The sequence below is a fragment of the Stenella coeruleoalba genome (assembly GCF_951394435.1).
Source record: "Stenella coeruleoalba genome assembly, chromosome: 4".
Classification (NCBI taxonomy): Eukaryota; Metazoa; Chordata; class Mammalia; order Artiodactyla; family Delphinidae; genus Stenella; species Stenella coeruleoalba.
The window spans coordinates 42,419,153-42,434,331 of NC_137149.1; the positions used below are offsets into that span (position 1 = coordinate 42,419,153).

The 15,179-nt window shown below is 38.1% G+C and overlaps 2 protein-coding genes and 1 pseudogene across 5 annotated transcripts in view; 2 read left to right on the top strand and 1 right to left on the bottom strand.

Moving 5' to 3' along the window:
- Positions 1-15,179, top strand: part of C1QTNF7 (C1q and TNF related 7) — a 130,108-nt gene that overhangs the window by 24,300 nt on the left and 90,629 nt on the right. The gene's annotated exons all lie outside the window — the stretch shown is intronic.
- CC2D2A (coiled-coil and C2 domain containing 2A) overlaps positions 1-15,179 on the top strand; it is a 303,035-nt gene that overhangs the window by 24,004 nt on the left and 263,852 nt on the right. The window lies entirely within an intron of this gene.
- LOC307185940 (peroxiredoxin-1-like) lies at positions 1,507-2,104 on the bottom strand (annotated as a pseudogene). Its single transcript has one exon. The product of its transcript is annotated as a peroxiredoxin-1-like (transcript).

A 15,179-nucleotide genomic window follows, 5' to 3' on the forward strand; every position in this document is an offset into this window, starting at 1 on the left:
TATATTTTTTTTTCAGATTCTTTTCCAACATAGGTTATCACAAGATATTGAATATAGTTCCCTGTGCTATACAGTAGGTTCTTCTTGTTTATCTATTTTATATATAGTAGTGTGTATATGTTAATCCCAAACTCCTAATTATCCATCCCACACTTTCCTCTTTATTTTTTTTTTCGGCTAGACAAGACTTTTATTGGGTACAAGATGATCATTTTTGATAAAGAATTATAGTAGAGATCTTAAATGAAGATAACAAGGTTCAAAGAAGTTTAGTCAAAAGACCAAAGCAGATCCAGACTTGCCACCTGCCTTGGAATATGGGATTATTACCTGTTACCATTTCTCTGCAGTGCTTCAAGATGCTATTACTTGTTACAGGGCTTAAGAAGCAACTATCCCCTAAATAACGGTACCTGCCTCAGAGGGTTATTATGGAGACTGAATAAATACGAAATAGTGTCTGGCATATAATAAGTTATTATTGAAGGCCCCGGGAATCCTATACTGCCGCTCATAGTTCTTGCTTGTCTGAATACTGGAGGGGTAGGTAGGCTGGGGTAGCCGTGTCTGGAAGGTGTCTAGAAGGGCACCACATGATATACAGAAGGATTCTCAGTCCTGAATCTGCCCTAGCCTCAAGAGCCCAGGAGGAATCCACCTTTGCCCCACTGACAGCCCTCCCTCAGGACAATGATATGAGGACAAGAAAGAACTACCCTTAAATCAAGGATAGAAACCCAGGGAAGCCACGAGGTGCTCAGCACTGTGCTTTTGACACAGAAAGCCCTACCCTATGAACACCAGCGCTTGTGTTTGTCTCCCCCTCCTGCTTTTAGTTCCAAAGCTACTGAAGCCTGTATCGCCGATCTTTTACAGAACGAGTACGAGGCATTTATCAGAAGAGGTCAAGCTTCAGGTTTTCATACAGCCCTCCCAGTAGTATAAAAGTAAATGTCAGTAATCTCATTGGGCTCTTAACCTGCAACCCAGCCTATGCATAAATTGCAGTGCCTTGGCCAATACTATAGCAGGTCTTGCTCTTCTCCAGATATGGTGAAATGAAACACCTTGCTTCAGGTCCATTCCCTGTATCTACTTGCATTTCCCCTCAATATAATTTCCTGATTCTGAGGCAGCTCTCACACCTCATTTTCCCCTAAAGAGGGAAAGCAAAGAGTAAATTCCTCTTACACTCAAAGGCTAATGCCCCCCTAAAATGAAGAATCAACAAGGTCTCAGCTCAAGTTTAATAAAACTACAAAAGACCAAAAGTGATACCCTACAACTATACACATCAGTTTGCCTGCCCCATAATACAGCTCAGGCCATTCCCTCCAGAGGAAGAAAGGCTGGCCTCCCCAGCCCCTGCAGGAAAGGCCTGTCCTGTCCCACACCACATCTGGGCCGAGTGTAAGGTCTGTGTTTTAAGCATGACAACAGTACAAAAGACAATAGTTTTGTTCTCATGGCCATCTACTGCAGCCTGGCCCTAAAATGGCCCAGTGCTCACTTCTGCTTAGAGAAATATTCTTTGCTCTTCTGGACATCAGGCTTGATGGTATCACTGCCAGGCTTGCAGCCAGCTGGGCATACTTCCCCATGTTTGTCAGTAAACTAGAAGGCCTGAATTAGTCTCAGTGTCCCATCCATAGAACTGCCAACAGGAAGGTCATTTATGGTAATCTGTCAAAGGATACCTCTTATCATCAATAATAAAAGGGCATGAATGAGATGCCTTCATTGGCCTTTAAGACCCCATAGTCCTGAGCAATGATGTGCTTGGGGTCTGATATCAAGGGAATGTTCATGGGTCCCAGTCCTCCTTGTTTCTTGGGTGTGTTGATCCATGCCAGGTGACAGAAGTAAGAATCTACAGAAGCACCAGTCACTTGGCAGTTGAGTTTCTTAAATTCTTCTGACCTATCACTGAAAGCAATGATCTCCATGGGGCACACAAAGGTGGAGTCAAGAGGGTAAAGGAAGAACACAACATATTTTCCTTTGTAGTCAGATAGGCTGATATCTTTGAACTGACCATCTGGCATTACAGCAGTTGCTTTAAACGGGGAGCACGGCGCCCAATTTTGGCATTTCCTGAAGACATATTGCTATCAGCAGTTCTCACAGACAAACCACAGAGGACAGTCAGGAAGGAGACATGCCCCCTTTCCTCTCTGGTAACCATAAAGTTGTTTTCTGTGTCTGTGAGTCTGTTTCTGTTTTGTAAATAAGTTCATTTGTATCAGTTTTTTAGATTCCACATATAAGTTATATCATAAGATGTTTGTCTTTCTCTGTCGGACTTACCTCACTTAGTATGATAATCTCTAGTTCCATCCATGTTGCTGCAAATGGCATTATTTCATTCTTTTTTATGGCTGTGGTATATATATATATATATATATATATATATATATATATATATATATACCACATCTTCCTTATCCATGCATCTGTTGATGGACACTTAGGTTGCTCTCATGTCTTGGCTATTGTAAATAGTGCTGCAATGAACATTGGGGTACATGTATCTTTTCAAATTAGAGTTTTGGTCTTTTCACAACAGTTATTTTTAAGGCTCGTTAAGGTTCACTGCTACTCCCCATCCAGATTTCCATGTCACTTGAAACTGTGCTCTATGTTAAGGGAGATTAAATAGGAGGAAAACACAGGCCCTAACTATTAGAGGACAGACTATATTTAAATAACTCATCACAGAAAAAGACAATGTCACTAGACTTGGGCTGTCCCAGACCCCTGACTTGGCTGGGTTTGGCCTCCTCCATCAAGGTCTGGCAGGTGTAATATCATGGTCTGGCTCACTGAAAAACTTCAAGCACTCTACTTGGACAGCCAGCTATCCTCTGAATAATCAGGGCTTTGGGATTGGGGTGGGTGACTAGGCATTTGAGAGTTGGGTTCTGTGAGCAAAAGGACTCCATCAGTGTTTTAAGAACACATATAGTCAATTCTTGCTGTTCACAGTAGCTATGTCCTATTTAAGGTCATTCCAAAGGCTGAATTAGCAAATTCATTTCTCCTAGGGGAAATACAAAGTTAGGTTCCTGGAAGTTTCTGGTCACAGCATTTTCAGCAATTGACCTACACATACCCTGTGTTACATGTGTTTCTGTTTAAAGACACTTTAATACATATTGTTGATTCATTAGCATTGAATGCAGGCAACAGAAATGTAACTTATGGCTGAATGATGCTTATCTAACACACATATTTTCTCCATAAAGCACATCACAGCCTTCTTGTGCACTTAGGAACACTAGACAGCACTTCTCCGCTTGGGGGCCAATTTAAACAGCAAAATCACCAACAAAAACCAAAAAGTGCAAAAAACATGACAGTACATAGACTGTGAAAAGGATACTTGTTTATAGTACGAAAGCTGAAAGAAGAAAGTAAACCATAGCCTTGGTGGACCTCAGCTGGGAACATGCATGTCAGGTGACTCATATTTTTGCAGTTCTGTGCATATCCGCAAATGACCAGGAAAGCACTATGAGTATTGATTTGGGGTTTGCAAATAAATTTCAGCAAGTAGGCAAATTTGCAAAAACAGAATTCACAAATAATGAGTAGTGACTGTATCTAAAAGTTATTCACACACTTAACATTTGCATTTAAACTCAGCCTGGTAGGACTCTGGTCAGTTTCTATCAACTCAATTTATTTTTAAAATGTGTAAGTATTAACTAGCACAGAGGACATCATGGATGTTGAAAAAGATAAAATGTTGCATTGTAGAATTGTTTTTTTTTTCCTTGAAAGGACACAGACAACAACTGGAATTATCCCTGGGACATCTTACCAAGATACTACATCAGCTATTTGCATATTTTAGCAAGAAATTTATAAAAAAAAACTTCCTCCTATTAAGGCAGACTCTCTTCCTGGGACTTCTACTAATTGATCCTAGATCTGTCCTTGAGAATTACCCTGAACAGGGTCAAGCCTCCTTCCACACAGTGGTCTCTCAAATGTCTGAAGATGCTACCGGTTCCCTCTTTCAAGTTGGCAATTTTCCACATTCGAAATCCCCATTCCTCATAATTACTCTAATTTCACCATCTTTGTTGCTTTCTTGGAACATTGTTTCTAATCTATCAGAAATTAACTGCCATGTCCTGCTTAGGCTCTAGAATGAAATGAGTAGCCTCAAATTCTGCTGGTTAAGGTATCAATAAACAATTTTACTGAGGAGTACCTTGGCAATATATGTGACACTCTTTAAAATAAGCACATCCTTCCATGTCTTAAAGTTTATACTAAGGAAATTATTATGAACATGTGCTATAATTTAGTTACAGGGAATTCCCTGGCAGTCCAATGGTTAGGACTCTATGCTTTCATTGCCAACGACTCAGGTTCAATTCCTGGTCGGGGAAGTAAGATCCCGCAAGCCGCGTGGCACGGCCAAAATTAAAAACCCACACAAAAAAATAAACAAATAAAATTTAGTTTAGATGTTCATTACAGGGATCTTTATTATCCCAACATGTGGAAACACCCAAGAATAGAACAATATTAAAGAAATCATGGCACATCAATACAGCTATTAAAATGACAATGTGAACAAATCTACATTGACTTACATAGGTATTTATAAAATTGTAATAGAAAAGAAAATTATAAAAGAGTGGTTACAATCTGATTACATTTTATTAAAACATCCATCTATAAGAAAGGAAAACATTCCCAAGAGGTTAACAAAACTCTCGAAGTTTAGTTCAAAGTGTTTCCCTTCTTCTTTATCTATTTTTTTCTACAATAAGCTATTACCTTCATAATTTAAAAAACGCAATCCTGTTCACTGTTTTAAAAGATTACAATTAAAACAACCCTTTCGTAGTTCCCTATTGTTTTCAGGAAAGAGTCCAAACAGCTGGCTTGGGACACAAGACTTCTTATGATCTTACCTCTTAGGTTCCATCACCTAACTGGCCTCACAAGTAATTTCCACTTTGGTCATAATGAACCATCTGAAATATCCCCCGTTTTTATCCTTGCTTTCCACCTCACACCTTCTGCTTGAGATATCCTCTAGGTTTAGAAACTGGTTTGGGGAGATTATCCAGAAATTACACAACTGGCAAAACCAGTCTTGGCTGCCTGACTCCGAAACCCATGCTGCCTCCCCAGGATCAGAATGAAAAACTGACACAGTCAACCTGATACTTTTCTAATTTATCTTGGTGCCATATTTAATCTTAGCATGGGCAAGTGAGTCACTTGAGCATTTACAAAGTTATCTGGAAGAGAAAGAAACCCCTGAAATACAGCCTGTTCCATTGACATATATACAGAAGGCCAAAATGATTTCAAAAATGTGTTTTTTCTTTTGGAGAGGAATGGTCCCGGGTATTTGGAGCAATATTTTAGCCAGAGAGTAAAGCCAAGTTCGCCAATCTATGTCCTGTGTGTCAGATTTCGCTAATCTGGCCCACTCTGACTTCTTCTCTTTCATTATAAGAAGTTAATATTGAATTTCAAAACCCACATGGCATAAATAAATTCCAGATGTCTTCCCAAATTCCTAAATCTCACATTAGAATAAGGAGAAACTTCACTGTATATGAGTAGAGGGTTACATTTTAATTCACTGAAAAGCCAAAAGGATCTCTGGGCAATTCTTCAGCCTTTATTTCACCAAGAAAACACATGAACTCTTTGGACTTTCTTAAGGAAATGAGTCCTCAAGATTCACAGCCCAGCTGTCTGACATATGTTCTGCTTTATTTCTCCCCTTAAGAGGTAAAATAACATCGTCATGAAATGCAGGGCCCTGGAGCCAGGCTACCTCAATTCCAATCCAACTGGGTGATTTGGGGCAAGTCACTTAAACTTTCTATTCCTCAGTTTTCTCATTTGGAAAATAGAGGAATAGAGAGGGATAATCATAGTACCTACCTCACAGGGTTGTTATGGAGATAAGTAACTTAATAATTTAAAGTATTCAGCACAGTGCCAGCCACACAGCAAAATGTTTGCACTCATTATTACCTAAGAGGTGTAAGTATGGAGAGCTGATGGAGCCCATCTTAACGGTTAGAAATTATTTTCCCTTCTTCTCCTCCAGATAAAAGGGCTTAATCTAAGGTTAAGGAGGCTCTCATCCTTCCGTGAGTGATTAATAATCTAACTTCAGATCCCAGACCTTTCCCCTCAGCCTGGTCCAGACCCAGACTTAGCTACCCGAGTCATCGTTCCTCAACCTTCTGCCTTAGTCATGCCATCCCACCAACTTTGCATCCAGGATAACTCCACTTACAAAAATGTAAAAGCTCTGTCCTTGGAGGATTTGTGGACGCAGTTTCACACCTCCAATTAATTATAGGAGATCATATATGTAAGACACCAAAGTGCCGTAAGTGCTCAAAAAAATTATCATTTTCTTCCTTTTTTCCCCACCGCCATTAATGTCTGATGCCTACGTTTGCAGAAACATTTAATTATAACCATGTAAGACCTTCAGTGATCATCTTTAACAGAGAATTTATAGTCCACATATCCTTTAGCATCTCAGTTTCACACCTCTAGACCATGCATCCGTGCTAGAAAGCAACTAGACAAACAGTGCTATTTCATACATGACGTGTATTCTCACCTCTCAATAACAATGAAAGCTTGTGTAATATTTTAGTATGTACAGATCCCTTTCACATACATCACCTTACTTTGATATCAACTCTTTAAGTAGGTTGTTGTTATCGTTATCATCATAATTTTGCAGCATGGAAAACTAAAGCCTAGACCAATGAAAAGGCTTGCCCCAAATCCTGCAACTGGTAAGTGATTCAGTGGGGATTTGAAGCTGGATTCTCTGCCCTGAAAGTCTTTGCTTTTCTTCTAGCAAATTTCACTGCTGAAGTTCTAAGATTAAAGAATGCAAGCCTTAGAAGAAGCCTTATGAATTCCTTGCTTGCATCACTTTCCATTGGATGTCCTTTTTTATTTTAAGCTCTGATTTTTGTTTTCTCTTATGTTGCCATGGTTGGCAAAATCAAGCTCAGCACAGTCATTCAGCCAGCTTGGAGCTGTTTCTGTAGGCTATCATGATTGTGTATTGGATGACTGGTTTAAAAAAAAAAGACATGTTTAATTGGTGTTTTCTTTCAAGCAGCATTTTGTTATACTGCAGCCAAATAATGCCTCATTTAGAAAGAAAAATGAACTATTCCAGAAAGTTTGTTCAAAAAAGAGGCCAAATCTTTTGCAACCATGAAGTATTATACACAAATCTGAAAATAGTCCATATTGAGAACAGGGTGGGAAGGTGAAGTAGAGCTGTGCCAGTCAAGAATGTCTGACTTCATGTATTATAACAGAAACTCAACTTCAGTGTCCTGGCTAAATAGGGGCTTGTGGTTCTCACCTAAAAAGAAGTGAGTTTGGAGGTTTGCAGTTAAGGGTTGGTACAATGGCTCCACAAGGTCATCAGAGACCCAGGTTCCTTCTACCTTTCTGCTTTTCCATCTTGGTATATGACTCTTTAGCAGGATCACAAGATGTTGAGTCTACATCAGTGTCATAACTGTCTTCTGCATGAAGGCAAAATACAAAGAACAAAATCTGAACAGGTGACACCAGCTGTCTTTCCCCTTTTGGAAGTTTCCCAGCAACATCTTCCATCAACCTCTGTTTACATATTATTGTCCCTACTGGGTGGGTCACATGACCTTCAGTGACCACAGGGAGTCTGGGAAGATGGGTATTTACCAGGTGCCATTGCTGCCCCCAAACAGATGAGACCTCTGTTAGTAAGAAAGAATATCAAAATCGGCATTGAGAAGCAACTAACAGAGTCTGCCAAAAAGACTACCATTCACTGGGGTCCTGCAATGTGCTAGACACAAACTAGAACAATGCTAAAAAAGAAAGAACACTATCCTTGCATTAGAACTAAAGAAAATGATATCCGGAGAGATGTGAAATGTGAAATGCATTTTTCTCAGAAGATCTCCACGTGGATTTTTCTCATGTGACAATTCCTGGCACAGAATAGACACTCAAAAATGGTTTTAAATATTTCCCTTTTCTTTGTCTTCTCTTGCAAAGGAAATTAGAAATGCAGTACCAGCTTCCCCTTGGAGTGCCTTTATATCTGCATTGTCTAATTGATCTTGTTATGATCTAACTATAGCTACCGGTCTGGCCAGTGTGTCCATATCCCCAACCTCTGGCAAACACAGCACTGCTGACTTTGTTAGATCATGTCAAATTTTTCCTGCATGATATATTCTCTATTTTTGATTTTCTCTCCAGAGCTGTAATGATATTGTTTTCACTTGCAATGTCATCAGCTAAGACATAAGTAGCCTTTGGTTTGGTTTTTATCAGCATCTTCTTTTGCTTGGCACTTAGTAGGAGCTCAATAATATCGATTGAACAAATGAATCTCAGCTTCATCATTTACCAGGTGTGTGATCTTGGACAAGTTTCAGACCTACCATGATGAGAGAAAATAAATGCTTGTTTTAGAGATTTTTTATCATGCTGCAGCATTATAGCTGCAATAGCTGATGACTATAGCCTGCCACCAGTTAGTGAGGGAGGGAAATTCATGCAAAAGAGATGCTCAGCAGATAATGCCAAAGATATTTACTATAGAATAACATCCATGCTGTAACAAGACTCTTTTCTCTACCATTTGTTAAAATTAATAGACAATCCTGAATTATAATAGCCTCACATATAAAAAAATGCTAAAAAAATGACGCAGGAACTTCTCTAAATCCTACTCTGAGGTTTTTAGAGCATGTAGAGCACCACCATGGAAGGAAATGTTTTCCGAGCAAGCATCATTCTGTTGCATCAGTGGGCAAGTGCACGGGATGCCGATGATAAAAGAAAATACCCAGAATGCTTATCTCACTGACACAACTGCATTATAAATGTATTAAGTTTGAGTTATGGGAAACAATTAAACAAGCCCTGTACAGAGAGCAGAATGGGTAAAGAACCTCTCCTTTGTCAAAAATTGAATCTCTTGATTGTCAGTGAAAACCAAAGCTGGAGTAAATTTGGAAATCTGATATGTGATCGCCTGGAGGTTTATCCCTACCAAAATGTAAATTCACACCAGTGTTGAATGGGGTTTCCATCTTGCTTGACACACTTACGTATCAGACCTCTCTTCATAAAACATCCAGTGAAACTGGAATTTTGGAAGCAATAAGAAGGTGTTTGACACCAAGGGTTGGTACATACATACAACTTCATACATAGGGTATGATTCATAACCTAGTGTCTTTTCAAGGCATTTGTTAGATAGCAAAAGGTAGCTCTCAAGAGATTTCTTTTTGTCAGACAGCATAAACAACTGGAAATATATTTGTGTACTTAAGAATCAAACAGACCTGGATTTGATTCCAGGTCTGCTATCTAATAAATGTGCAACACTAGGCATACTACTTATCACCACTGAGTTTTTTCCTCACCTGTAAAATGGAAATAATACTTAAGTTGAACCAAGTAAAATTGCCATATTTGAAGTCAAGAGAAGTCAAATATTGGTGATTTCATATGGTTCAGCCTTTACCTGTTTCACAGGACTGAGTCCAGCTTAGAAGAATAAGTCCATGAATGCCTACGAGTCACAACTCTACTGTTGCACGTGATAGGCACCCAACTCAAAGTAGCTTTAGAAAAAGGGAATATATATCAAATCACCACAATGTACACTTCAAATATTTTTCCATTTTATTTGTCAGTTATATATTGATAAAGCTAGAATGTTTTTAAAAGGGGAGAGAATGCACTAACTCATGTAATTGGGCATCTAGGAATGGTGCCACCTTCGTTCATGGCAGGATCCAGGGGCTCAGATAATGCACTGTATCCTCTCTCTCTCTCTCTCTCTCTCTCTCTCTCTCTCTCTCTCTGCTGCTGTACCTCCTTCTGTGTCTGTTGACTTTGTCATGTATGGTGGACAGGATGACCAATGATAGTCTTCACCAGAAGCAAAAGGGACTGCTCTCTCCCAAAGGCTGTTTTTCTTGTGTTACATGTTCAGCCCTTAACTAATCACTGTTTCCATTGTGTCAGGTGCCAACTACTAGACTTGGTCCAGCCTGGTTGATTTTCTCACCTCCAGGGTGATGGCGGGAGCAAAGGGCACTATACATGAGAGCCTGATTAGAGCCACAAAAGATAGTGAAGCAGTACCCAAAGAATACTGGGGTATTAGACAGGAAGGGAAAAAATTGTCCACTACAGTATGTGCGACACTTATTACAGATCCTGGCACACAGAAGATGTGCTAAAATTAGCTGAACAGTTTCCTACACTATAGTCAAAGGACATAAGACAAAGTGAACAACTTTTCTCAGTTTGCCCAGGATTTTCTTGGTGTTAACAATCTATAAGTCTCACACCCTGGAAAATTCCTCAGTCCCATGCAAACCTTCCTGGTTTATCTAACGTATCCCTGTTTTAAAACTGAAAGTCCCACACTGGGAAATCACCTCATTTCTAGGCAAACCAGGACAGGTGGTCACCCTGATCAAAGAAAGCACTTGTAAGTGTAAATCTTAACTGCAGTTGAGGTCTTGTTAGGTCAGTTTATTAGTTTGTTGCATCAATAGAAGAATGACGTGCTATGGTACATCCAAAACCAACAAAATAGTAGGGAAATACTATTTCTATAGGTAGTCCAATGGAAAAATGCATAGACCATGTGTTTTATTTAGAGTTACATGATCTGCTCCTTTGCTTTGCATTCCCCCTCTCTTTTCTTTGTTTTTATTTCAGTGTTTTTCTTTCTCCCTTTTCCTCTTTCCTTTCATACTTTCCTTCCTTCCCATCTTCCTTCTCTCATTTTCTTCTTTTTCTTTTCCTTTCTTGTTTGGCAACATATTCACCTTTCAAATAACATGTGATTTAGATTTGTTTGTGATCTTCAAAGGAGCTGTTATGTGTTGTCTGACTAAAACACAGCAGCCTCACTAAATACATTTATAGTGGTTAATCCACCCAGTAAGTGGAAACTTCACTGTTGATTAGGACAAGAAATGTATGTGCAATTACTGCGGGCTTGCTGAGCCAGCATGGTCATGATGCTGAGCATGAAGAATGAAAAAATTGGGGGGAAAAAAAGCAAAGCAAAGAAGATGGTGATGATTGTGAAATGAGTAGACTGGAGACTGGAAGAACTTTAGATTGAATTCTTTCAAGGGACATTTTGGTTTAATTGTTTACATAGGGGTTGCATCTACTACTAATGGAAATTGCTGACATTTGGGAATTCTTTCTTCTTTTAAATCAATATTATCATTAATTAAGTAATGTAAACCAGGAAATCCTTCTTGGTTACAAACTATGCTTTGAAGCCAGGCCTGCATTTGAATGTTTTCAATCAAAATCTTAAAATAAAATTAGAAAGAAAGCAATGTCTAGTCTTTGAAGGAGAATTATCTTGAGGAAAACAGAGCCTTCTGAATTAAACTTTGGTGAGGGATGAGAATTTTGTTGCCGTTATTAAAGTGCTAAATTTCTAAAGAATTAACTCCACTTTGGAGGCAAATTCAAATGCTCCCTCATGACAGGGGTTCCATCCACAAGTCAGAGTCACATACTTGGGACTTCCACTACCTTTGGGTTTTCCAAATAACAGCATTCACATCAGTTTCACAATTTTTGTCAATACATAGTACCACTTGTACCATTTATTTACATAACATTTTCCCACAAATTTACCTTTTTAGACTAAGATGATGTAGCCAATGCAGTTCATTAGGGCTCATGCATAGCAGTGTCCTGAGGAGCCAGGCTGACTCTCAGACTCTAATGATTTTTAAACTTCTGTGGGAAGAAAAGTATTATCACCCACAAGAAAAGCAGTATACTCTGGTGGCATTGAAAATGCTTGGAGCCTCACTACCTGATTCTTATCTTGGTTTTACATTTTGGTAGCCTTGAGATTTTGGATAAGTGACTTTAATTTTCTATCCATATGAGTGTGAGGATTAATTAAGACAACGCCTAGAAATAATCAGTGAACAGTGCCAGCACTTAACAAATGTTAGTAAGGATTTCTTCTTAGTTCATTAGTAGAAAGAATGAAGGCTTGCATAGTCCTGTAGGACAGACAGTTCATTTATTCTGGGAAAGCCAATTAAATGTGGAATGTAATGCAAAGGTTAAGTTCTGAAATAAGTGGTTTCAAGTCATTTCAATGCATTATGGGAAATATTTTTTTTAAAAATTTAAGTTGAAGCCAGAGGGTATCTCTGCAGATGAGGGCACTTTGGGAGGAAATGTATCTAGCTCCTTAGGGACAAACAGTGTTATAGTGTTTGTTGCTAAACTGGTTTCACCAAGACCAGATTTGTATCACTTGCAGTTATTGAATCAGAGGTAAGAATCTGAAGGGAAAAAAATATATTTTACTAAGATTTTGTGAGTCTCTTTGCACAAGTTAAGCTGATTAAGTGCCCAAGTGAGAAAACACAGCCCAGAGTTAGGGAGAGGCTGATCTCCCCTTCCCCTGCAGAGAAGCCAGCCTCATTTTGCTATCATAAGGATTTTTGATAATTTTTTAAACATTCTATTCTATATATGATTATTTTGGGAATATAGGAAAGCTACTTTTAGTGTATTATTTTTTTACTCTGGCAGCCATATTCTAATAGTCTTTTAAAACGTGTTTGCATTGTTTAGATGCACAATTGTATTACCTGTCAATAATAATAACTTTGCTTCCTCCAATCCGATTCCTATACCTCTAGTTTTTTGTTTCCTGTGTCATCACATGTAAATTATATTACCATTATTTAGGAATGATTAAAATAGTATTGTATTTTTGATCCACTATGATAAGGATGACTTTGAGAATATAGCAATTAAAAGCCCAAGAAATAGCTAAAAATCTGTTGCAGTAATTGATGTAATGTGACAATGCCCTGGGCAAAGACAATGGGTAAAAAAAAACAGATGGAAAAAAGTATCAATGAGCAATAATTTTTTTTCATTTTTTTATTGAAGTATAGTTGATTTACAATGTTGTGTTAATTCCTGCTGTACAGCAAAGTGATTCAGTTATATATATATATATATATATATATATATATATATATATATATATTCTTTTTTAATATTCTTTTCCATTATGGTTTATCATAGGATATTGAATATAGTTCTCTGTGTTATACAACAGGACCTTGTTGTTTATCCATTCTATATATAAAAGTTTACATCTGCTAACCCCAACCTTCCATTCCATCCCTCCCCAACCCCCTCCCCCTTGACAACACCAGTCTGTTCTCTATGTCCATGACCCTGTTTCTGTTTCATAGATAGGTTCATTTGTATCATATTTTAGATTCCACATATAAATGATATCATATGGTATTTGTCTTTCTCTTTCTGACTTACTTCACTTAGTATGGTAATCTCTAGTTGGCATCTATGTGGCTGCAAATGGCATTATTTCGTTCTTTTTTATAGCTGATTAGTATTCCATTGTATATATGTACCACATCTTCTTTATCCATTCATCTGTCGATGGACATTTAAGTTGTTTCCATGTCTTCGCTATTGTGAATAGTGCTTCTATGAACATAGAGGTGCATGTATCTTTTTGAATTATAGTTTTGTCTGGATATATGCCCAGGAGTGGTATTGCTGGATCATATGGTAATTCTATTTTTAGTTTTCTGAGGAATCTCCATACTGTTTTCCACAGTGACTGCACCAACTTACATTCCCACCAACACTGTAGGAGAATTCCCTTTTCTCCACACCCTCTCCAGCATTTGTTATTTGTAGACATTTTAATGATGGCCATTCTGACCTGTATGAGGTGGTACCCCAATGAGCAACATGTTAATTGAGTAAATAAATGTAAGAAACAAAACTTAACTACAAGGCTTTAAATATGAGATAACACCAGGAAATTATCCATCATACCAATCAGGATTCAGTTAGGTAAAATCACTCTAGGTAGGGATTCAAGATGAGAATCAAAGCCTTAAACAATCATTCAGAGAACTATAGAGAATCTATACGTAGGATCAAATTTCATTGACCTATACAACACACAAAGGAATCCATGCAAAAACTGCTAAAATCTGAATAAGTCCTGTAGTCTAGTTAATCCTATTGCACTGATGCCAATTTCCAGTTTTGATCTCCTATTACAGTGATGTAAGATGTCACCCTTGAGGGAGGCTAGTTTTTGTTTTATTTGATTTTTATGCAATTTTTCAACTTCCTCTGAATTATAAATTATTATTATATATTAAGTATAATAATATTATATATTAGTATATTATATACACTAGTTGATTCATGTATAATTATTTCTAAATAAAAAGCTTTTTTTAAAAGGGGGCTGCAGAACCAACAATTGAAGAAAGAACATACTGTTTTGCTGGAAACCCAGAAGTGCAGGATTGCTAGGAAGCCACACTAATGTGTGATTACAGGATCTCACATAGAAGCTCCTGTAAACCTTGCATCAGTTGACTGTCCTCACGCTGCCTGCAACTGCCACCAAAGAATGTCCTCTTAGTCCACTCTGCCTTTCACATCCCTGTGAGTGCCCTCCTTGGCTGGCTCTGATCAGGGACCCTGACTGCAAGGGATTCTGGGAAATGTCGTTCCAGGCTCCAACTCCCTGGTCTGTAAGAGAGGGAGTAGAAAGGTCCAGGGATGGGCGATACCAAGCTGAAAACATATACCCCAGCTCACTGATATTTAACAGATACTATAAATTTATAATCTAGTCTTTGAAAAGGGAATTAGAAGAAGGAAATTAGACAAAATTTTCAGTTTATAAATAAAAGAAATTCTTAAATAATTCAGTTTCCCAGTATAATTCCTTGGTATCTCTTCCAAGCTATCTCTGTACAAAATAATTTATAATAAGCAAGTTTTCATAGGATTTTTCCAGTTTTTAAAACAATTCCACATGAACTCTCTCACTGACCCACCAAACAATGCTGAGAAATAGATAATAATGAAAACACAAAATATTTATCTAACTCTTTTATTTATAGTATCACATTTCCTTGCCAGCCACCAACAAAAGTGTGCTCCTTGTAGTTCTCTGAAGAAAAAACACCATCTTTTCATGTCTTCGTGCATGTGGTTTCTTTAGCTGAGAATGTCTATCCCTGGTAACAAATTCCTCCTGGCAGGCCCTATACCTCTTCATACCCTGTCCC